This window comes from Hyperoodon ampullatus (genome assembly GCF_949752795.1).
Source record: "Hyperoodon ampullatus genome assembly, chromosome: 10".
Lineage (NCBI taxonomy): Eukaryota > Metazoa > Chordata > Mammalia > Artiodactyla > Ziphiidae > Hyperoodon > Hyperoodon ampullatus.
The window spans coordinates 83114526-83138815 of record NC_136923.1 but is presented as its reverse complement, the minus strand read 5'-3'; the positions used below and the strand labels follow the sequence as shown (position 1 = coordinate 83138815).

General features: G+C 43.6%; 1 long non-coding RNA gene across 1 annotated transcript in view; it reads right to left on the bottom strand.

The window, feature by feature from the left end:
- Window positions 1–1749: 1749 nt before the first annotated feature.
- The window catches only part of LOC307059366, a 35180-nt gene continuing 12639 nt past the window's right edge, over window positions 1750–24290 (bottom strand). The window contains exons 2-3 of the long non-coding RNA XR_013811126.1: window positions 3151–3272; window positions 1750–1849 (exon numbers count right to left, since the gene is read on the bottom strand). This is a non-coding gene — a long non-coding RNA (uncharacterized lncRNA). The remainder of the gene's footprint in view (window positions 1850–3150; window positions 3273–24290) is intronic.

The following is a 24290-nucleotide window of genomic DNA, read 5'->3' as shown; positions in this document are numbered from 1 at the left end:
ACATGGTCCCAAAGTCACTCTGTGGTCGGCAGACTCTAAGTTGGTCCCCGATGCTCCCTCCTCTGGTATCTATGTCCCTAATACTTTTGGAACATAAGCTGGACCTAGTGACTCACTGGTAACAAAAGGAATAGGGCAAGTGATGAATGTATATTTGGGGATCACCAGGGAAAAAGATAGGAGGGACCCGGGGTCAGCTGTCTCAGGGCTGGCTGTCCAGGCCTGGCTGGGGAAGCAGAGATTCCCGATGGAACCCAATGACAACTGATGCTGCATTCTCTCCCTACCTGAGGAGTTTCTCCTCTAGATCTCAGCCTCCACAGTCACTGCCATCAGACAGGAGGAGGACGAGGAAGAGACCACCAGCAGTGATTCTCATCCTGGCTGGAATGTCAAGAGAACTGTCTGTGAAAAGGACCAGAAGGGAAGTGAAGGAACAAAGCCTCCTAAATCTAACACCTGGTGACCCAACCGCTCCCCTATCAGACCCCGTGGCTAGAAAGAGGAGGGTAACAGTCTCCAGTCTTCCTGTGCTGTGCCCCCAACCCTGGCCCAGCTCTCCCTTTCTCCATTTACAATAATGTCCCAGGAGCCCAAGTGGTGACACTGTAAATATATCTCTGCTCATCTTAGAACAGACCACCACAGCCACACACTCCTGGGAAGTCCTGTTCTCCCGATATGTATTCAGTATGTGCAGCAGAACCCAAATAACAGTGGTCTCACAGGATGGAAGCTTGTGTGTGGCTCCCATGACAGTGAGGCAGGCAGTTCCAGGGCTGCTAGGGTGGCTCTGCACCACGAGGATGTCCAGGCGTACAGGTCTCCTTGACCTTCCTTCTCTGCTGTCCCTGGGATGTTGCCATTGTTGGCATGACTCAAGTTACCTAAGACCATGTTCATGGTCCATGAGCAACCAGGGAAAGCAGGGAAAGAAGAAACGTTTCTTCCCTTTAAGATCAAAATTTTAAAGTTCACATCTGCTTCATCATGTTGTCTAGAACTTAATCAAAAGGATACAAGTAGTGGAGATTGCATTTTTTTTGACTTTATTAATTTTGGCTGCATTGAGTCTTCGTTGCTGGGCTTTCTCTAGTTCCGCTTAGTTGCACTGCGGAGCTTCTCATTGCGGTGGCTTCTCTTGTGGCAAGCACGGGCTCTAGGGGTGCAGGCTTCAGTACTTCTGGCACACGGGCTTCAGTAGTTGTGTCACATAGGCTTATTTGCTCCGCGGCATGTGGGATCTTCGCCGACCAGGGATCGAACCCGTGTCCCCTGCATTGGCAGGTGGAGTCTTAACCACGGCACCACAAGGGAAGTCCCAAACGTATTTGTAATCTGGGTGACTTTGTCCAGAAAAAAACTCTATTACTATGGAAGAGAGATGATTTTTGCTATACTGAAATTTTTTAAAATCAGCAGTGGAGAATTCTTACTATCAATATCTTAAGCTGAGCCAGATTTGTAGTTTAAAAATAGAATCTTAGAATATATTGCTAATTGATAACAAAATTGCAGATAGAATATGTGATAAATACCACCTGATAAAGTGAAATCGCTCTCTATAACACTGTCGAAACGGGTAACACTTACTGTGTCCAGGGAGGGAATTTGGAAGGGTTTTGGATGGCATGGAGGAGGAAATTTACCTTTCTCTGTATATCCTTTATGTCATATGAATTTTTTTTAACTTTATGCATGTATTAGTAAGTTGAAATAAATGTTGAACGACCAAAGAAAACCCCACACTCATTTAGTAATCATTTATTATGCCGTTTCTAGATGTCAGGCTCTGTGCTGGGCCTCAGTGAGTGACACATCAAGGAACTCAACGATGGAGTGAAATGACCTGGTAAATGCAACATAGCCTATCATTAGTTGTTGGGGAAACAGCTTCCAGGAGGGAGGGAGCTGATTGAGAGCATACTGTGTGCCGGGTGTGGTGCCCCCTGCCCGGGACATAAAGAAAGCTAAGGTCTATGCCTTGGTGACCTAAATGTCTCACCCCATGAGGGTCTGTGCCAGTCCATGACTTCCCAGGAGCCCCACTCTTATCCTGTCCCTGTGTGGGACGTGAGCTGAGGACTGGAGACACGACCTTGGCCCATTTGGTCCAAAATGGTGGAAAGGGTTAGTTAGAGAACACAATTTCCTAATGAAACTGAGGAATCAACATGAGAGAAAATTGCTAAGAAATAATCTGGATGAAGGGGAGGAAACCAACAAACTAGAATCACAAGGAGTGACTCTGGGATCCTGTATGAAAGTAAGATGGGAGGAGGAGTGGGAGCCCAGGGTTTGCTGGCAGGATGACACAGGGAAGAAAATGTGGGTGACTTTAGTGACAGCACTTTCCTAGAGGTGTAGGAGGTTTGAAAAGTAAGGGGGCAAATATTCAGAGGGGACCCTCTCAGGTTCCCACGAACCTGGAGAGAAACCTTTCCGATGAAAACATTGATTCTTGTATCCAAGTCGGTGCCGTGATAAACACAAGTCAGTTCTGCAGATCATCCTGCCTCAGGTGGACCCACAGTGACAATGACTATTCAGTGACTGTGCAATCCGTGTGTGAACACGTCCAGGACAGAGTCCTCACTACCTCGTGCTCCTGCTTCTCTGACCTGGAATGTCCCAGTGCAGACAGACTCTGAGATGCTACCCAAGGATACCTGCCTCCTGGGCTTCACACCTTTTGGCTCTCCGCCCCGGAGTGTGGGTGGGACCTGTGACTTGCTTCTGACCAATACAATATGACAACGGGGATGGCACTCCTAAGATTAGATCATAGAAGAGCAAGACCCCATCTTGCTGGCTGACTTTCTACTGTCTTCACTGCTTGCAAGCTCTGAGGACTGCGTTGGCAAATCCTACATGGCAGGAAATTAAGGGCAGCCTCCTGTCAACATCCAGCAGAAGTCTGAGGCTGCCAGTGTAACAGCCCACAAGAAACTACTCAGTCTTCTTCCCTAAGGCAACGCTTTCCTTTCCTTGGTGACAGACATCCTGCTTTCTCTTTACCAGCATAATGTCAGCTTCTCTGTCTATCCTAGTTGCTCACTTCATCCAGGAGGCCCCAGGAGGGAGCAGCAGGCAGGGTGGGAGGAAGAGCTGGTGAGCAGGGGTGTAGCCAGACCCCTCCTCATGTGTCACCTTGGACAGCAGGTGTTCCCAGGAAGTCAGCTGGAAGAAGAGCAGTCAGGGCAGCAGGGATGGGAAGGAGATGCGTGAACACCCCTCTGACTCTCAGGCCCACGAGGGGCTGTGGTTTCAGGCTGTGAAATAACACAGTGATGAGTAAACTCTGCATGGACCCTGCTGGTCGTCACCCTTCAGCATCTGGAAAGCCCAGCTCACACCCAGATGCAAACACCACTGAGGCCCTCCAAACCAGATGTGACCCTCACTTCCCCCCACCTCTGGCAAACACACTCCAGCAGCCATTGTAGAACCAACTCTCCTGTCACTTCAGACCCCATAGACACACCTATAGGGAGTGTGAGAAATGCAATAGACTCCCAGCCAGTCTCAGAGCCCAGAGAGGACAGGGAAGCTGTCAGAGCCCCCAGAGGAGGTGACCCTTAGTGAGGCTGCTGAACAGTGTATGGGAGTCAACACAGCAGAGTGAGTACAGACCTGGGCGCAGCGGTCAGACCGCTTCCTTAGAGTCATGGTTCAGCCAACTGAGAGCCAGCCAAGCTCTCAGAGGCCTCAGTTTCCTTGTCTGGAAAATGGGGTTGATAGCTGTCCTTATCTCAGAGGACTCTTATGAGATTTAAATGACTCGATTCATGTAAGTCCCTTAAAATACTATCTGACACATTTATTAAAGCAAAATCCTGGGAAGGAAGAGAGTTCCCGCATGCAGCTCCTGTTTCTTTCTTCCGAGAGGATGAGGACCACTTCTCCCCAACACTCATCACCTCAGCCTCTTCTTACTCATGTGCAGCTGGAGAGCTGTCCTGTCCCTTAGAGCCCCTGAGGTGGGAGGGGCACCTGGAGAAGGCCAGGGTGGGGGCCAGGATGAGGACGCATCAGGGCAATGCACACCCGCACACCACAAAAACACACATACACATACAAAGGACCACACATGCTAATGTACACTCACCCACACACATATACACAAACATCCACACACATTTCTATACACATGTGAACACACACAGACAGACACACATGCAGGTTACACTCTCCCTTCAGATTTGCCAGTTCATTGTAGGACTGGGCTTAATACTACTTCATCTTTGTAAAACAATTTAGGATCCTGCAGGAGACGGACCCGAGAATTTTTGTCCCACTAGAAAGAGACCCATTCCCCAGGCAATCTGGTACTTTCTGGGCCTCATGTGGCCCTGCTCCTGGAACCCTCATAGAGGAGAATGGGAGCTGAACTGAGATCAAGGTCCTGGAGTCCAAAGGCAGCCACGTACACTGGCCAGACCTGGAACTGGGGCTCAGGGGATCCAGCAGGTCCCCAGCCTCCCAGCTCACCTGCACTTTCTCAGCTGGCCTCCCACCAGCCAGGGTCCCTCCAGGCTTTGCTGCACAACAGGAGGTCTGCACGTTGGCTCCAGAAGTCACAAAGACAGGGGTTGCAATTCAACCCCTGAGGTGAGAGACCCTTGGGTCAGAACAATGAAACCCAGAATCCCTTCCTAACCTGAGTTCTTGTTGTTCTAGAGCACAGTTGTTGCAGGCAAAGTTCCAACCATCTAAACTCCTGCAAACACAACCCCACTGACAGCAGCTGCAAGGAGAACCTGGCCGGCAAATGCTCCCTTGACGGGGATGTTGGGCTGGGAAGACGGCTTTGAGGAGGAAAGGAGAGTGAGGGGCCCTGACCTCACATCTGAGCCCTGACCCTGCTGAAAGTCCCCAGAAGGGCTCCTACTTCCCTGAGAAGAAGGTTACCCCTCAGATCCCTCCACACCGGACCTCAGGAAGAGGGATTCAGGCAGCCCCTGGTGCTGCACGTGGCACGTGTGTCTCTGCTCGTCTCCAGAAGGCAACACCAGGGCCGCCCACTTCTGGAACGTTCTGTCCTCTGAAGGCCTGGTCTCTACAAGCTCCATGGCCTGGGTCTGGTCCTCCTCATCACGCTGCCAGGTCAGGGTGACCTCTGAGGGTACAAGCCCAGGGCCCAAGATCTCAGGGTGACCTCTCTGTCAGGGCTGCGATGGTGTGTCACCTGTGCTCTGGAGGTTCTGTGGTAGACAAAGCAGGGAGGGCTCAGCCAGGGGCTTGCTGAGTAGCATCGACTCCAAAGATCAAGACACCATAACTCCTGATGGTTTGGCTGCCAACCAGCACAAGGCAGGGACCGTCCTATAGGCAGCAGGTGAAGGGAACGAGCGTTACACAAGCCAGCTCCAGGACACGGAGGTGAGAACTCTGTCCAACATTCTCCTCCAGGATAAGATCCTCTTCAAGGACTCTCCTCCCTCTTTTTTTTTTTTTTATTATTATGTTTTCCTGTCAGTGGTGTGCAGGGTTTTTTCTAATAGTTTTATGTTTCATAGTTTTTAAATCTTGTGACCAGACAAGTTTGTTGCCATTTCTACCATTTTGAACTTTATTGAGGCTTTCTGTATTGTACGTTGTAAACTTTTGGACAGTTCCAAACATTTGAAAAGAAGGTACTTTCTCTCTGTCCTTGGAATAGGATTTGCTATATCTCCATGAAGTTTTCCTTAGTAGTTTTGTTATTTAGGTATTTTGTATTGACACTTATTTTTTGACTTCTTGATATGTTATGGACTAGAAGAAATCATGCAAAGATTCCTATTAGCAATGAGTTTTTGCCCATTTTACTTGTATTCTTATAGTTTTTGCTTTTTATATTTTGATACTTTTTTCTGTATGACCTTTAAGGAGAGTTATATCTTAATTGTGGATTATAATTTTCTTAGTAAGATAAAACACCCTCTGTTGTCTCACTTAATATTTTTTTGCTTTGAATCCAATCCTGTTTGATAATAAGATCAAGACCTCAGATTTCTTTCATTTCATATTTAGCTTATATATCTCTGCCCAGCACTTCCTTAATTTTAAATTTAAAGCTTTAATACATGTATATTTAAAGCTTAATTTTAATTTGTCTAGTTTATATCCTCAGGTAATTTCTTTAGAGGTTGTAGTATTACTGGCATGTTTCAAAGATTTTCAAAGGCAGAAAATGGCTTTCTCTCTTTTTTAATATTGTCTATATATGATATATTGGTGGGTAGAGAACCCTTGGATCATGGTCCTTTCTTCAGAATTCTATGTATCTACACTTTGACTCTGATGTTGAAACTGACCACTTGGAAAAGCAGCTTATACTCTCTGCCCCGTTAGTCCATTGTGGGTGCTTGTGCACATGCACGTGCTGATGATGGGAAATCATGCCTTTCTCTCAGGAGTTCTAACTGTGACTTCATTTTCTCTAGATATCCCCAGAAGAAGTTCTGGATTGAAAACCCTATCAGTCCTGCAATCAAAAAGCAGACACAGGGCTTCCCTGGTGGCGCAGCGGTTGAGAGTCTGCCTGCCGATGCAGGGGACACGGGTTCGTGCCCCGGTCTGGGAAGGTCCCGCATGCCGCGGAGCAACTGGGCCCGTGAGCCAAAATTACTGAGCCTGCGCGTCTGGAGCCTGTGCTCCGCAACAGGACAGGCCGCGATAGTGAGAGGCCCGCGCACCGCGATGAAGAGTGGCCCCCGCTCTCCACAACTAGAGAAAGCCCTCGCACAGAAACGAAGACCCAACACAGCCAAAAATAAATAAATAGATAAAGCAAAACTGTCAACAAGTAAAAATAAACACTATAAAAAAAAAAAAAAAAAAAAAAAAGCAGACACAAGAATTTTCAGATAAACTTCTTTCTTTAGAGAAAGGACTCAAAGGATTCCATGGTAAAGGAAGGGGTTCTGAGCCTAGAAAAACTTCTTTCTTTCTCTATAATGTTTCCTTAGGTTTTGATTGTCGCCGTGGCTTCTCAGAGTTCCTTGCTCTTGTGCACGTCACTCACACCATGCAGGGACATCGGACAGGGAATCTAAGCAAGTCCAAACCAGAGAGCATTCCACATGATAGTCTAACAATGTTACCTACACTAAAGCAGAATCATAGTCAATAGGTCTCAGAGTTGGTAAAAAGATATTTCACATTTAACAGTGAGGTAAAAGAAAATTGGGAGGCTATGGAAAACAGTGTGGCATTTCCTCAAAAAATTAAAAATATAATTACCATATGATCTAGCATTCCCACTTTCCAAAGAAGGAAAAGCAGGATCTCAAAGAGATATTTGCACACTCACGTTCACAGCAGCATTATTCGCTATAGCCAGGAGGTAGAAGCAACCCAAAGGTCCATCAGTGGATGAATGGATAAACAAAATGTGGCATATGCAGACAATGGAATATTATCCAGCCTAAAAAAGGAAGGAAATTCTGACACATGCTACAACATGGATGAACCTTGAGGACATTATGCTAAGTCAAGTGAGCCAGTCACGAAGGGACAAGTACTGTATGATTGCATTTATGGGAGGTCTCTGAAGTAGTCAAATCCACAGGAACAGAAAGTAGATTAGTGGATGGGAGGAGGGGAAATGAGAAGCTGTTGTTCAATGGGTAGAGAGTTTCAGCTTTAAAGAATGGAAGAGTTCTGGAAATTGGTTGCACAGCAAGTTAAATATGCTTAACATTAATGAACTATACACTTAAAATGGGAAAGATGGTAAATGTTATGTGTTTCTACCACAATTAAAATTTTTTTTTTTTTTTTTTTTTTTTTTTTTTTTTTGTGGTATGCGGGCCTCTCACTGTTGTGGCCTCTCCTGTTGCGGAGCACAGGCTCCAGACGCACCGGCTCAGCGGCCAGGGCTCATGGTCCCAGCCGCTCCGCGGCATGTGGGATCTTCCCGGACTGGAGCACAAACCCATGTCCCCTGCATCAGAAGGCAGACTCTCAACCACTGCGCCACCAGGGAAGCCCCTCCTTTTTTTTTTTTTTTTTTTTTTTTTTAATTTTTTAAATTTAAAGAATACTGGGAGAATGAATCTAAAAGAGGTATATTTGAGAGTGGAGAGAAATAGTACTGTCTAGGCCTAGAAGTTTAAGACTTAGTTTAAAAACAGGGAATATTGGGCTTCCCTGGTGGCACAGTGGTTGAGAGTCCGCCTGCCAATGCAGGGGACACGGGTTTGTGCCCCGGTCCGGGTACATCCCACATGCTGCGGAGCGGCTGGGCCCGTGAGCCAGGGTCGCTGAGCCTGCACGTCCGGAGCCTGTGCTCCGCAACGGGAGAGGCCACAGCAGTGAGAGGCCCACGTAACGCAAAAAAAAAAAAAAAGTGCTGGAGAGGGTGTGGAGGAAAGGGAACCCTCTTGCACTGTTGGTGGGAATGTAAATTGATACAGCCACTAGGGAGAACAGTATGGAGGTTCCTTAAAAAAACTAAAAATAGAACAACCATATGACCCAGCAATCCCACTACTGGGTATATACCCTGAGAAAACAATAATTCAAAAAGAGACACGTACCACAACGTTCACTGCAGCACTATTTACAATAGCCAAGACATGGAAGCAACCTAAGTGTCCATCGACAGATGAATGGATAAAGAAGATGTGGCACATATATACAATGGTATATTACTCAGCCATAAAAAGAAACAAAATTGAGTTATTTGTAGTGAGGTGGATGGACCTAGAGCCTGTCATTCAGAGTGAAGTAAGTCAGAAAGAGAAAAGCAAATACCGTATGCTAACACATATATATGGTATCTAAAGAAAAAAAAAAGGTTCTGAAGAACCTAGGGGCAAGGCAGGAATAAAGAAGCAGACATAGGGAACAGACTTGAGGACACAGGGAGAGGGAAGGGTAAGCTGGGGCGAAGTGAGAGAGTGGCATTGACATATATACACTACCAAACGTAAAATAGATAGCTAGTGGGAAGCAGCTGTATAGCACAGGGAGATCAGCTCAGTGCTGTGACCACCTAGAGGGGTGGGATAGGGAGGGTGGGAGGGAGATGCAAGAGGGAGGAGATATGGGGATATATGTATACATATAGCTGATTCACTTTGTTATACCGCAGAAACTAACACACCACTGTAAAGCAATTATACTCCAACAAACATGTTAAAAAGAAAAATGGGGCTGGGACAACTGGACATGCATATGCAAAAAAAAAAAAAACAACGAATCTAGATGTAGACCTTACACCCTTCACAAAAATTAAATCAAAATGGACCGCAGACCTAAAGGTAAAATACAAAAGTGTAAAACACCTAGAAGTAACATAGCAGAAAAGCTAGATTACCTTGAGTATGGCAGTGACTTTTTAGATAAAACACCAAAGGCACAATCCATAAAAGAAATAAGTGATAAGCTGGACTGCACTAAAATTAAAAACATCTGCTCACAGAAGGGCAATGTCAAGAGAATGAGAAGACAAGACACAGACTGGGAGAAAAATTTGCAAAAGACGCATCTGATAAAGAATTGTTATTTAAAATAGGCAAAGAACACTTACAGCTCAACAAAAAGAAAACAGTCTCATTTAAAAATGGGCCTAAGGGACTTCCCTGGTGGCACAGTGGTTAAGAATCTACCTGCCAATGCAGGGAACACGGGTTCAATCCCTGGGCCGGGAAGATCACACATGCCGCGGAGCAACTAAGCCCGTGCGCCACATCTACTCAGCCTGCACTCTAGAGCCCGTGAGCCAAAACTACTGAGCCCACGTCCTGCAACTACTGAAGCTCACGTGCCTAGAGCCCGTGCTCCACAACAAGAGAAGCCACCGCAATGAGAAGCCCACACACTGCAACGAAGAGTAGCCCCCGCTCGCCACAACTAGAGTAAAGATTGCTCACAGCAACGAACACCCAAACGCAGCCAGAAAAAAAAAAAAGGACCAAAGACCTTAATAGATACCTTACCAAAGAAGATATACAGATGGCAAATAAGCATATGAAAAGATGTTCCCATTATATGTCATCATGGAAATGCATATTAAAACAATGAGATACTACTACGCACCTATTGGAATGGCCAAATTCCAGAACACTAAGAAGACCAAATGCTGGAGACGATGTGTAATAACAAGAACTCTCATTCACTGATGGTGGGAAGGCAAAATGGTACAGCTACTTTGGAAGACGGTGTGACAGTTTTTTGTAAAACTAAAAATACTCTTACCAGACAATCCAGCAGACAATCCAGCGGTTGTGTTCCTCGGTATTTACCTAAAGGAGTTAAAAACATGTCTACACAAAAATCTGCATATGAATGTTTATAGCAGTTTTATTCATAACTGCCAAAACTTGGAAGAAACTTCGACGTCCATCAGTAGGTGAAGGGATAAATAAATTGTGCTACATTCAGACAATGGGATAGTATGCAGTGTCCAAAAGAAATGAATTAGTAAGACTTGTAAAGACATGGAGGAACCTTAAATGCACACTACCATGTGAAAGAAGCCAATCTGAAAAGTCTATATACTGTATGATTCCAAGCATATGGCATTCTGGAAAAGGCAAAACTGTGGAGACAGTAAAAAGATGTGTTGCCAGGGGTTGGGGAGTGAGGGGAGGAATAAGTAGGCGGAAAATAGAGGATTTTCAGGGTAGTGAAACACTCTGTCTGATACTATAATAATGGACACAAGTTCCTGTACATTTATCCAAACCCACAGAATGTAGAGTTCCAAGAGTGAATCATAATATAAACTACGGACTGTGGATGATGATGATGTGTCAGTGTAGGTCCATCAGCTGTAACAAACACACTCCTCTGCAAGGGACATTGATAATGGGGCACGCTATGCATGTATGGGGGCAGGGAGTATATGGGAAATCTCTGTATATACCCCTTAATCTTGCTGTGAACTTAAAACTACTCTACAAAAATAAAGTCTTAATAACATGTGAACGAGTGTTATCTAAATACCCAGCATCACAGAAAAGTCTGCCTTCTTGTAAGAGGACTCTTTCAGTTGCAAGTTAACAAAACTCGAATGAATCTAGCTTTGGCAAAAGAGGTTTAACATGTTGATTTACCTGGGAAGGCCAGGGGTGAGGCCAATTAGAGACATGATTGGACCCGGAGACTCAAACTTGTCATCAGGCCTCAATTTCTCTTCTCTTTCACTGTTCCTGGGGAAGACAGACAATATGATCTCTAACCCCCTCACATTACCCACTTTCACAACTTTAGCAGAAAGATGAACATCCTTCTCACATTGACCATACATGAAGTACTGGAGAGGAAAGACTACCCTTGGACCAATCCCTGTTGCTAGGTGGATGTGGTACAACGTGGTAACCTGACTGGTCAGGCCTGTGTCATGTGATTTCCTCATCCCTCGGTTCATTATATTTCCTAAGTTATTTAAGGTCAGGCTGATTATTAAACCATGTAACTATTAAACAAAAAGACTTTTGCAAATTCTCAGAACCATAAGAAAATAAGTGAGAACATTAACTAGTAGAACTGCTGGGTGTCTTTTTATTTCCTCTTCTTTATACCTAGCCTTTTGCCTCTTCCAATCCCCAAATTACCTAGAAGACTGGGCTACCTTGCTGGGATCATAATTTTGTCCTGTATTCCTGTGGGATGAACACAAAGTCCTTTGGACCTCAGCTGTGATCTCTGCACTCCTGGATACAACCCTGTGAGATGCCACACTTTCAGGTGGTTGCCAGAGTCCCCCTTGTGGTGAGCACACTTCTAAGATGTGATTCCCATCTCCTGGTGTTCATGCACTTGTGTAATTCCCACCTTTGGACTATAAGCTGGACCTAGTGACTCACTTGTAATAAAGAGAATACAGTGAAGTGATAGAATGTTATGATCACCAGGGCACAGGATATGAGGGACCGGAGGTCAACTATCCAAAACTCAGCTGTTCAAACCAGTTGGGGGAAGCACAGACTCCTTATGGAATCTGAGGCAGAATGACCCTGCACTCTTTTTCTACCTGAGGGGTTAATCCTCTAGATTTCCACCTCCACAATCCCTGTCATCACACAGGGTGATGAGGAGGTGACTAGCAGTGATTCTGATCCTAGGCAGGATGAGCAGGAGATCTGGTCTGCAAGGAGGACAGGAAGTGAAGAAACAAGGACTCCCAAATCTAACACCCAGTGACCCAAACACTTCCCTAGGCCAGACCCCATGGCTAGAAAGATGAGGAGGGTAACAATCTCCAGTCTCCCTGTGCTGCCCCCTCTGACCCAGCTCTCCCTTTCTCTAACTCACAGTAATGTCCCAGGAGCCCACAGAGGTGACACTAAATATATCTCTGCTCATCTCCAGAACAGACCACCATGGCCACACACTCCTGGGAAGTCCTATTCTCTCGATATGTATTAATTCAGTATGTGCAGCAGAAACCCAAATAACTGGTCTCACAGGATGGAAGCTTGTGTGTGGCTCCCATGACAGTGAGGCAGGCAGTTCCAGGGCTGCTAGGGTGGCTTTGCACCACGAGGATGTCCAAGCATCCACGTCTCCTTGACCTTTTTTTCTGCTGTCCCTGGGATGTTGCCCTTATTAGCATGACTCAACATACCTAAGACCATGTCATTGGTCCATGAGCAACCAGGGAAAGCAGGAGAGAAGGGAAAGTCTCATTGTGTATCTCCATCAGAGCTCTTAGGTGACCAAGTGCATCGTCAATGAGCAGTAATATTTTGAAAGGAATCTTTTTCTGAGCAGTAAGTTTCAATAGTGGGATCAAAATATTTAGTCCACCATTCTGTAAACAGATGTGCTCTCATCTAGGCTTTGTTGTTCTATTTACAGATCACAGGCAGAGTACATTTAGCATAAACCTTAAAGGGCCTGGGATTTGAGGAATGGTAAATAAGCACTGCCTTCAAGTTTAAGTCACCAGCTGCATTAGCCCCTAACAAGAGAGTCAGCCTCGCCTTTGAAGTTTTGAAGCCAGGCATTGACTTCTCCTCTCTAGCTATGAAAGTCCTGGATGGCATCTTCTTCCAATAGAAGGCTGTTTCATCTATATTGAAAATTTGTTATTTAGTGTAGCCGCCTTCATTAATGGTCTTAGCTAGACCTTCTGGATAACTTGCTGCAGCTTCTACGTCAGCACGTGCTGCTTCACCTCGCATTTTCATGTTACAGAGATGGCTTCTTTCCTTAAACCTCATGAACCAACCTCTGCTAGTTTCAAACTTTTCTTCTGCAGCTTCCTCACCTTCTCGGCCTTCATAGAATGGAAGAGAGTTAGGGCCTTGCTGTTGTTTAGAATTTGGCTGAAGAGAATGTTGTGGTTGGTTTTATCTTCTATTCAGTTTTCATTTCAGTTATTGTATTTTTCATCTGTTTGTTGTTCTTTAATTCTTCTATGTCTTTGTTAAACATTTCTTGCATCTTCTCGATCTTTGCCTCCATTCTTTTTCCTGAGGTCCTGGATCATCTTCACTATCATTATTCTGAATTCTTTTTCTGGAAGGTTGCCTATCTCCACTTCATTTAGTTGTTTTTCTGGGGTTTTATCTTGTTCCTTCATCTGGTACATAGCCCTCTGCCTTTTCCTCTTGTCTGTCTTTCTGTGAATGTAGTTTTTGTTCAACAGGCTGCAGGATTGTAGTTCTTCTTGTTTCTGCTGTCTGCCCTCTGGTGGATGAGGCTATCTAAGAGGCTTGTACAGGTTTTCTGATGGGAGGGAGTGTTGAGGGGTAGAGCTGGGTGAGCTGGCAGAGCTCAGTAAAACTTTAATCTGCTTGACTGCTGATGGGTGGGGCTGGGTTCCCTCCCTGTTGGTTGTTTGGCCTGAGGCGACCCAACACTGGAGCCTACCTGGGCTCTTTGGTAGGGCTAATGGCAGACTCTGGGAGGGCTCATGCCAAGGAGTACTTCCCAGAACTTCTGCTGCCAGTGTTCTTGTCCCCACAGTGAGCCACAGCCACCCCCCACCTCTGCAGGAGACCCTCCAACACTAGCAGGTAGGTGTGCTTCAGTCTCTTATGGGGTCATTGCTTCTTCCCCCAGGTCCTGATGCACACATCACTTTGTGTGTACCCTCCAAGGGTGGAGTCTGTTTCCCCCAGTCCTGTCGAAATCCGGCTAGCCTTCAAAGTCTGATTCTCTAGGAATTCGTCCTCCTGTTACCAGACCCCCAGGCTGGGAAGCCTGACGTGGAGCTCAGAACCTTCACTCCAGTGGGTGGACTTCTTTGGTATAAGTGTTCTCCATTTTGTGAGTCATCTACCCAGCAGTTATGGGATTTGATTTTATTGTGATTGCCCCCCCCTCCTACCGTCTCATTGTGGCTTCTCCTTTATCTTTGGGTGTGGGGTATCTTTTTTGGTGAGTTCCAGTGTCTTCCTGTCGATGGTTGTTCAGCAGTTAGTTGTGATTCCAGTGCCCTCACAAGAGAGAGTCTTCCCTTCCTTTCTTCCTCCCTTTTTCTTTTCTTCCCTTTTTCTCTTCCTTCCTTCCTTCCTTTTCTTTTTCCTTCTTCCTTTTCTTTTCCTTTCCTTTCCTTTCCTGTGAAAGCACTGAGTCTTAACCACTGGACCACCAGGGACTTCCCTCCACCATGCTCTTTTTTTAAAATATTTATTTATTTATTTGGTTGTGCCAGGTCTTAGTTGCAGCAGGCGGGCTCCTTAGTTACAACTCACAGGCTCCTTAGTTAAGGCATATGAACTCTTAGTTGCAGCATGCATGTGGGATCTAGTTCCCTGACCAGGGATCAAACCCGGGCCCCCTGTATTGGGAGCACAGAGTCTTAACCACTGCACCACCAGGGAAGTCCCCCACCATGCTTAAAATTCTCCTAGCCTCTACCAGCTGCCTGGTTCCAAACCTGCTATTCCATTTGTAGGTCTTTGTTATAGCAATATCCCTCTTTCAGGTACTAAAATACATATTACATTTCTACTAATGCATAACAATATTACCATCAATTCAATGGCTAAAACCATAAACATTTAGTATCTTGCAGGCTTTGTGGGGCAGGAATCTTGGCACAGATTAGTGGGTCCTCTGCTTAGGGTCTCACAAGCGTGCAATCAAGGTACTGGCCATCTCAAGACTTGACAAGAGAAGGATCTGCTTTCAAGCTCCCAAACTGTTGGCAGAATTCAATTCCATGTGGCTATAGGAAGAAGGGCTTCAGCTTGTTGCTGATTGCTGATCAGAGGCCACCCCAGCTCCAAGAAGCAGCCCTCAATTACTTTCCATGTTCCTCCCAACATGGCTGCTTGCTTCATCAAAGCCACTAAAGAAGAAAGACACTTTCTAAGATAGAAGTGACAATCCTATGTAATGTAATCACATAAGTGATATCCCATAACCCTGGCCATAGTCTATTGGTCAAGAGCCTCAAGTGTAAGTTATCACACAAATGAATGAACACCAGGAGACAGGGACTATAGGGGCTACCTTAGAATGTATCTGCCACAATCTTGTACTGTATTACCTGGCTGAATTAACTTATTCATTCCAGTCATCTTTGTGTTTGGGAGGGTACCTTAGGGTTTTCAAAATGCAGGATCACGTTATTTTCAAATATAGCGTTATTTCTTCCTTTCCAATGTAGATGTCTTTTTTTTTTTTTCTAATTGCACTAGCTATAACCTCTAGTACAATGCTTATAGAAATGGTGGCAGCAGACATACCTTGTTCTCAATCTTGGGGGAAAGCATTCATTCTTTCACCATTAGGATGTTAGGTTTTTCATACATGCTCTTTATCAGGTTAAAGAAGTTCTCTCTGTGGCAGACAAACTCTAAGATGACCCCTAATGATCCTCATCTTCTAATATTTATGCCCTTTTATTATAACCCTCCCCTCGATTGTCTCTGGGACCTTTGACTTGTTTCTAACGGAGAGAATATGGCAAAAGTGATGGGATGTCATGCCTATGATCACATTGCTACAGAGTCTGTTTTGCTAGTAGACTTTCTTGAGACACTCTCCTGTGCTGGCTTTGAAGCAGCAGCCATGTTGAGAGTCCCATGTGACAAGGAGCTGAGGGTGGCTACTAGGAGCTGAGGGCAACCTCCAGCCAACAACCAGCAAGAAGTCAAGTCCTTCAGTCTTATAACCACAGGGAACTGAATTCTACTGACGTCCTTAGTGAGTGTGGAAGTGGATCTTACAGTCAATCCTCCAGTTACGAACACAACTGACACCTTAATACAGCCTTGCAGAGAACCCAGCTGAGGTATACTTGAAGTCCTGACCCACAGAAATTGTGAGATAATAAATGTGTGTTGATTTGGGGGCTAGGTTTGTGATCACTTATTATGTAGCACAGAAAACTATGTATGTTTAATCCATTCACATTTAATGTTATTTTTTATCTGAGTGGATTTACCATTTTTTTTCATTTTTTTATGTATCTCACGTCTTTTTGTTCCTCTGTTCCTTCCTTATTGTCTTTTATTAAGTAGATATTTTGCTATGAGCCATATAAATTATTTTGTTCATTTCTAAGTGTAATTCTGAATTATTTTATAGTGGTTTCTTTAGGAATTACAATATCTACCTTAACATATCACAGTACACTTTGCTGTTGTTGTTGTTTTTGTGGTACACGGGCCTCTCACTGTTGTGGCCTCTCCCGTTGTGGAGCATAGGCTCCAGACGCACAGGCAGAGACCATGGCTCACGGGCCTAGCCCCTCCGCGGCATGTGGGATCTTCCCAGACCGGGTCACGAACCCGTGTCCCCTGCATTGGCAGGCAGACTCTCAACCACTGCGCCACCAGGGAAGCCCCACAATATACTTTGGATAAATACTAATTTAATTCCAGTAAGCACAGAAACCTTGCTCTGATATAGTTTTGTTATGACTCCTCTCCTTTGTGTTATTATTGTCATATATATTACATCTATATATATTACAAATCTATATTTATAACATAGTATCATATTGATCTATATAATTTTCTTTTAAAGAAGTTGAGAAAAGAGAAAAAGCATACTTGAGCCTTTCATTTTAAACTCTGTATTTAGCATTTCCAGTACTCTTCCTCTTGTGGATTCAAATTACCATTTTTGTCATTTCCTTACTCCAAAAGAGTTCCATTCCTTCCTCCATCCTTTGTCCAATTATTCACATGAATATATATTACATCTGAAGATGTTGTAAGCCCAATGCAATAAATTTATTATTGCTTTATATAATTTAAGTCAGATAAAAATACATTTATAATGCTTTTCATAATTATGTTCATATTTCCTGGTGCTCTTTTTTTCATGCAGATTGGGGTTACTGTCTGGTGTCATTTCTTCTCAGCCTAAAGAACTTAACTATAGTATTTCTTGTAAAACAGATCTGCTAGCAATAAATCCTCTCAGTGTCTTTGGGAATGTCTTTGTCTTCAGTTTCAAATCATAGTTTTGCTAGATATAAGATTCTTTGTTAACAGGTTATTTGCTGGTTTCTGTGTTTTTGTTTAGCTTTATTTTGCTTTTCATTTTGAATGTATCAATGCTTTCTGGCCTCTATTGTTTCTGATGAGAACTTAGCTGTTATTCTTATTGTGTGTGGGTGTGTGTTTAATATGTAATGAGCTTTTTCTCCTACTGCTTGCAAATTTTTCTCTTTTCTTTTGTTCACAATCTTTTGACCATAATGTGTCTTGGTGTGGATCATCTTACATCTCTTGAGTGTATAGATTCAAGTTTCTCATCAAATTTGGGAAGTTTTAAGCCTTTATTTCTTTATTTTTTCTGCTTTTTCTCTTTCCTCCTTTGCTGAGACTCCTATTATGCATATGTTGGTACTGATGTTGTCCCACAGTATCTGAGGCTCTGTTCATATTTTTTTATTCTTATTTCTTCCAATTCTTCATACCAGATAAACTCTATTGAACTATCTTCAAATTCTTTCTTCTGCCCGCTCAATTCTGCTATTGAGTCCTTCTACTGAACAGGTTTTATTTTGTTTTTTGGTTTTTTTTGCTTTGTATGTGTATTTTTTTAAATTTTTTAAAAGATTTTATTGTTTTATAAAAGTTTTAGATTTTCAACAAAATTGAGAGGAAGGTACAGAGATTTTCTATATACCTTCTGCCCCACACTTACACAGTATCCCCCATTATCAACACCACTTGCCAGAATGGTACATTTTTTACCAAGGATGAACCTACATTGACACATCATAATCATAAGTCCATAGTTTTCCTTAGTGTTCACTCTTGGAGTTGTACATACTATGGTTTGAACAAATGTATGACATCTATTCATTATTATTATAGCATACAAAGCATTTTCATTGCCCTAAAAATCCTCTGTGTTCTGCCTGTTTATCTCCCTACCCCACCCCACCCCACCAGTTACCACTAGGTTTTCTTGTCTCTGTAGTTTTGCCTTTTCCATATGTCATATAGTTGGAATCAACCTTGCATCATTTATATTCCCACCTAGTTCTCCCCCAGTACATGCTGGATATTTTAAACAAAATTATAGATATATCATCTGTAATATTTTTAATGTATCCCTAAAATTAATTTTATAAATTTCATAATTACAATATCATTTCTAAAAATAAGAATTCTTAACATCATCAAACATCCAGTGCATGTTCACACTTCCCTAATTATATTTTTTTCTTAACAACTGAGGTGTTTAAACCAGGATCCAAAGAGATGTACTCATTGATTTTGGTTGCTATGTCTCCTAACTTACTGATTCTTTTTGGCTTTTTCTCTTGAAATTTATTTGGTTAGAAATCAGCCTTCACTTCTACCACAGCTTACCTACAGCTTCCTGTTTCCTGCTCTTTGAGGTCACAAAATTACTTCTTAGTTAAGATACTGACATTTTCTTGGAAACTCCTTTAAGTTTATTTAGTACCTTCAACAACTCTTTCTCCTCATGGTGAGATTTCAAGTGTCTAGAAAAACACATCCCTATATAAGGGGGTCTATAACCCACTGTCCTAACCTCATTAACTCACTCTAGTCTTATTCTATTATCTTTATGATGCAAGAAGCAGAACTGTCTGAAATAACACTGGGAGCTCATGCTGGGTAGCCTGAATAACAAGCTAATTAGAACCTGGGGTTCCTTCTTCTCCCAGTGAGTGGGGCTGCAAGAAGTCACCATCCAGTTGGATCAGTGGTGTTTTTAACACTTGGCAAAGGAGTCTATAATTTGCCATGGGCCCCCAGGCCTCCAGTTATTGGACAGTTGGCATTTCCATACATCAGCAATATATTATCTATTATTGCATAACAAATTACCCCAAACAAGAGGATCTCACAGCATCTCACAGTTTCTGTGGGTCAGCAATCCAAGCACAGCATAAGCTGGGTCATCTATTTCAGGGTGCCTACAAGGCTGCAATCAAGGTGTTGGCAAGAGTGGAGCTCATAAAAAGAAACGAAATTGAGTTATTTGTAGTGAGGTGGATGGACCTAGACAGAGTGAAGTAAGTCAGAACGAGAAAAACAAATACTGTATGCTAACACATATATATGGAAGCTTAAAAAAAAATGGTTCTGAAGAACCTAGGGGCAGGACAGGAATAAAAGACGCAGACATAGAGAATGGACTTGAGGACACGGGGAGGGGGAAGGGTAAGCTGGGACGAAGTGAGAGAGTGGCATGGACATATATACACTACCAAATGTAAAACAGCTAGTGGGAAGCAGCTGCATAGCACAGGGAGATCAGCTCGGTGCTTTGTGACCACCTAGAGGGGTGGGATGGGGGGGTGGGAGGGAGATGCAAGAGGGAGGAGATATGGGGATATATGTATATGTATAGCTGATTCACTTTGCTATAAAGCAGAAACTAACACACCATTGTAAAGCAATTATACTCCAATAAAGATGTTAAAAAAAAAGAAATGCAGATGATGTCCAAATAAAACTTCTTTTCACTTCAAAATTTGACTCAGCTTATCTTGGGAATGTGAGGAGGGTGCTGAGGAAGAGTCTGTTAGAGGTTCATGGGAGAGGCAAGTGGGGGGGCAGGGGGGAAGAGGTGGTGGAGACAAAGGGAGAGACTGAGCAGACTGGACAGTATCCAACAGTGCTCTGAGACTAAGGAGGGAGCACCATGAGTGGTGTCAGGTGCCATAGAGAAGACTAAGGAAAGGCCTCTGAGGACCACTGGAAGACAGTGTAAATTAAGTGGCAAGAAGAAGTGGGACTGCAGAAGTCAAAGAAAGATGAGAATTTTTTTTTTGACAGGGAAGTAGGATTTATTGGTGGGCATGAGTAAGAAGGGGATAGCGCCAAAACTCTCAAGAGTGCAAGGCCTACCATTTGTCCAGGGGCCACAATTAGGGATGCATTTGACCCCACAGCCATCCGGGATGAGCCACTTTTCTGCCACCATGTTTTCAAATTCATCCCCGTTAAACTTAGTAAATCCCCACTTCTTGGAGATGTAGATCTTCTGGCGGCCAGGGAACTTGAACGTGGCCCTGAAGAGGGCCTCAATCACATGCTCCCTTGTTCTGAAGCTTGGTGTGGATGGACATTATGATTTGGCCAATGTGGACCCTGGCCACTGTGCCCTGGAGCTTTCCAAAGACGCCGCAATACCTGTCTGGAGCCTAGATTGGGGACAGCATGCCAGTCATGAATGTCCACTGGAAAGGGCTGTCTCCAAGGTCCCTTAGGGCAACCCATTCAGGCAACAGGCTGCATACACTACCGAGGAGGCTGCTGTTTGCAGCCACTGCACACTGGGCCCCTATGGGGAAAGATGAGAATTGAGGGAAGTAAAATAAATGCAGACCACTTCTCTCACTGCAGCAAAGGGAAGATTGTTGCTACAGAGGTCAGCGGGGCCAATAAAGGCTTTGTTAAATTCTGATTTGAAAGCAAAAAAGAGGAAGCACTATAAAGACTGATAAAAGAAAAAAGACTATGAAAACAATAACTCTAAAGGAGTTATGAAAAAAATAAAGGAGTTATGATCAAGACTACAGTTAGTTTGGAACTGGCTATATCTCTGGAGGAACATTTTGGAATTAGCTGTCTCTTTTCCCAGCTAAGACCTCAGATTCCTGAAGGGACTATGTCTGTCTTGTTCACTGGTATCAATGGGACCTAGCACAATGCCTAACACAGTCTCTCAATAAAAGTTTGTTTCTGATGGACTCTTCCTTCAATATTTGAGGAGTACATGCTTAATGAGTGTCCTCAGTGGTCCATGGCCCACCTCTATTGCAAAGAAAAAGAGTAATTTCCATGAGCAGTTTGCAAGATCTTGGCTTCCCTAGAAAGTGCTCAGTTTGACAAACAAGAAGTTTCACTTTGCTCCTTTCACCAGCCAAAACGAAGACTGTAGAAAGCTGTTTTAAACTTTCTCTCCTTACATTTGAATGGGATCACATATAGAATCCCCCATATACCTAAGTGCACAAAGATGCAGTGTCTATTTCTCTACAAGTGGCCTGTTCTTCCTCACAAATCTCCCACCTATAAAGTTAGGACAGCCCATTGGACAAGATCATAAAGAGCCTTGTAAGCCATTCCAGAGAGATTTAGGTCTTACCCAATCAGTGAAGGATAAAAGTCATCATCAAGGATGACTGAATAGGGGAATACTACAGAGTTCTGAGTCAGAAATATCACCGAGGAGGCAGTACAGAAGAAAGACTGGGAGTGAGGCAAGGGAGTGAGACCAAATGCTCAGATAAAGGTAGGGAGTCAGTTGTCACAGTATAGGAAGGGCCTGAAATAGGACAGTCAAAGTGGAAAAGGAAGGAGGGGACAGCTAAGATGTTTAGAAATGTCAGAAACTGGCAATTAATTAAATGGGAGGGATACAGGAGAGGAATCACAACATAATTAACAAAGCAGTGAAGCACTGGATATCAACAGCAAAGAAAATGCCCTTTAAAAAAAAAAGAAAGAAAGAAAAAAAAATCTCATTCCAGTAGTTTCACATCCTAAGGGTCAGGATCTCCACCTGGAATCTTTCTGTGGTGCTCTATGGGAACAGGGAGAGGACTTTAGAGGCTATCACTTTTGGGTCACTTCCTAAGCAGTGGAATTCTTAGGATGGGAGGGAGGACATTCTAGTTCCTCAGGGATTCACTGAAGTGAATCAGGGCATGATCAGTGACAACACTGTGTTGCTCCCAGAGCGGACAAAGGCCTGAGTGTGAGAGATACAGAGCTCCTGAAGTCTCTCTGACAGATAAACCCATCAGCCTCTGGAACCTACCTAATCCTTCTCCAGTCCTAATCTCCTTAATCCTAAATCTGAGCTCAGTTATGCCAACACCTCTAGAGTAAATCATAAGGTCTGAGACCTCAGCAACAAGAGAAGCAGAGTTGGACTCACTGAGGCAGCCAAAAGAAAGAGGGAGAGATGGAGAAATGCAAAATAACAGAAGATCTGACTCTACCACCTGGGTAGTGCCTTTCATTCTCCTGTGTTTTCCAGTAAGTCATTAGTAGATCATCTGCCATCTTCTTTTTCTTCAAGAACCAATCAAAACTCAAATTTGCATTTGGGAAACAGAAACTTTCAGGAAACCCAGAGACATCTTTTCAGGACCATGGAGAGCAGAAGGTGGTCGCTCCTGAGGAAACGTTCCATCTCAACATGAAGATGAGGGAAAGAAAGAATAAAGGGTAGTGGAGTCATCAATGGAGAGCATTCAGGTGAGGTAGAAAGACTTGGAATATAAAATCCAAAAGGGCCCTAGAGAGCACCTAGTCTGAACTCCTCATAGGAGGGATACTCTTGAGCCAGAAAAGGAAATTCTTTATACCTTCATTATAGCCAACAGTTCTCTTCAGCGACTTATCTTAAAAGGAATCTATAGGGAATTGAGACTTTTTCAATTTCCTTGGAAGAAATGCATACAAAAAGACCCTTTGGTTGATGGTCCTAAAAAGAGCATTACAAACAAGAACCGAAATATTGATACCATAAAGGTAAAGAATCTCACCTAGGTAGGATAACACAAGAGCTGCCAACTCAAGGTTAGTCCTTGGGTCTCCTGACACCCGTGCAGTGTTTTCTTCTTTATAGTTGTTGAGTGGTTAAGGATCTAGATTCTCCTCTGGCTCTGCCATACACCAGCTGTGTGACCTCAGGCAAATTACTCATTCATTCCAAGCCTTGATCTCCTTCTTTGAGCTAAGGCTTCCTGTGTGTCAGACACTGTGAAGCAATGGGAAAACAAAGACAATTTCTGCTCTCAAGTAGTTCCTAGTCCAGTGGAGGACAGATGTAAAAACATCAATAGTTCAAGAATACTATAAAAGTACAGAAGTTTTGCAAAGAAAAATATTAACAACTTGGAGGTGGGAGCAAGATTAGGAAGAATCCAGGAAAACAAAGGCATCAAGCTGTGAAATAGGGCACTAGATTTAGGGAACTACAAATAACAATAACTTAGTTCTGATGGATGATAAGTTGGCAGTGTGGAGAGCTGGAGTAATAAAACCTTCCACATACTAATGTTGTGGAAGTCAAAGGAGACAAAGCACTATATAGATAAATATTAGCTATGTATTATGCCAACAGCTACCCCTATGAGAAAAAGATTCCTTAATTCAGCAAACATTTATAGAATACATACTCACTGTACTAGGAGCAGCCACTTCTCCTTTTGATCCCCTCCCTAAAATAGAGCCAGCTTGAGAATCAAGAAAACCAAATTCTGCAATCTTTCCTGGAGGTAAAAGTGCCTCTTCTATGCATATCAAGTAAGGGGAGTGGAGGAGAGCTTGACAATCCCATGATTCCTCTACTGAAGTGCCACTTAGATAAGCACATCTTGCACTTGTGTGATTTGAAAAAAGGCTTTGCCTACAGACCAAAGAATACCCGGGATGACCTCTGGTATGATCCCCTTGGCACCAAGTAATCAAGCAAGGTGGTATCATGACACAGAGTCAGATGATCAAAAGTGGCAAATTTCCCAGGCTCAGCTGACAATGAGAGCATACGTAAAAGTGGTTAGAAAAATCATCTTTATGCCAGTTACTATTTTCAACTTCTCCTACTTAGTACTAATTCTCTTAGCTTCCCATAACCAAATATTTCCATATGAACAAGTAGCAGCCATGGTTCTACAATCTGACTAGTCCACTGACCAACTCAATGTGTACATCAAGGACATCTGGATATTGCAGTATCATGGAAACTTCTCTCTGGTGAAGTGTCTACAGACACCAGTGAAATTTAAAATTTACACCCTATATTGGGTTGAATAGTGTCCCCCCAAAATTCATGTCCACTAGGAACCTCAGAATGCAATCTTATTTGGAAATAGGGTCTTTGTAAATGTAATCAAGTTAAAATGAGGGCATACTGGATTAAGGTGGCCATTGATCCAATGA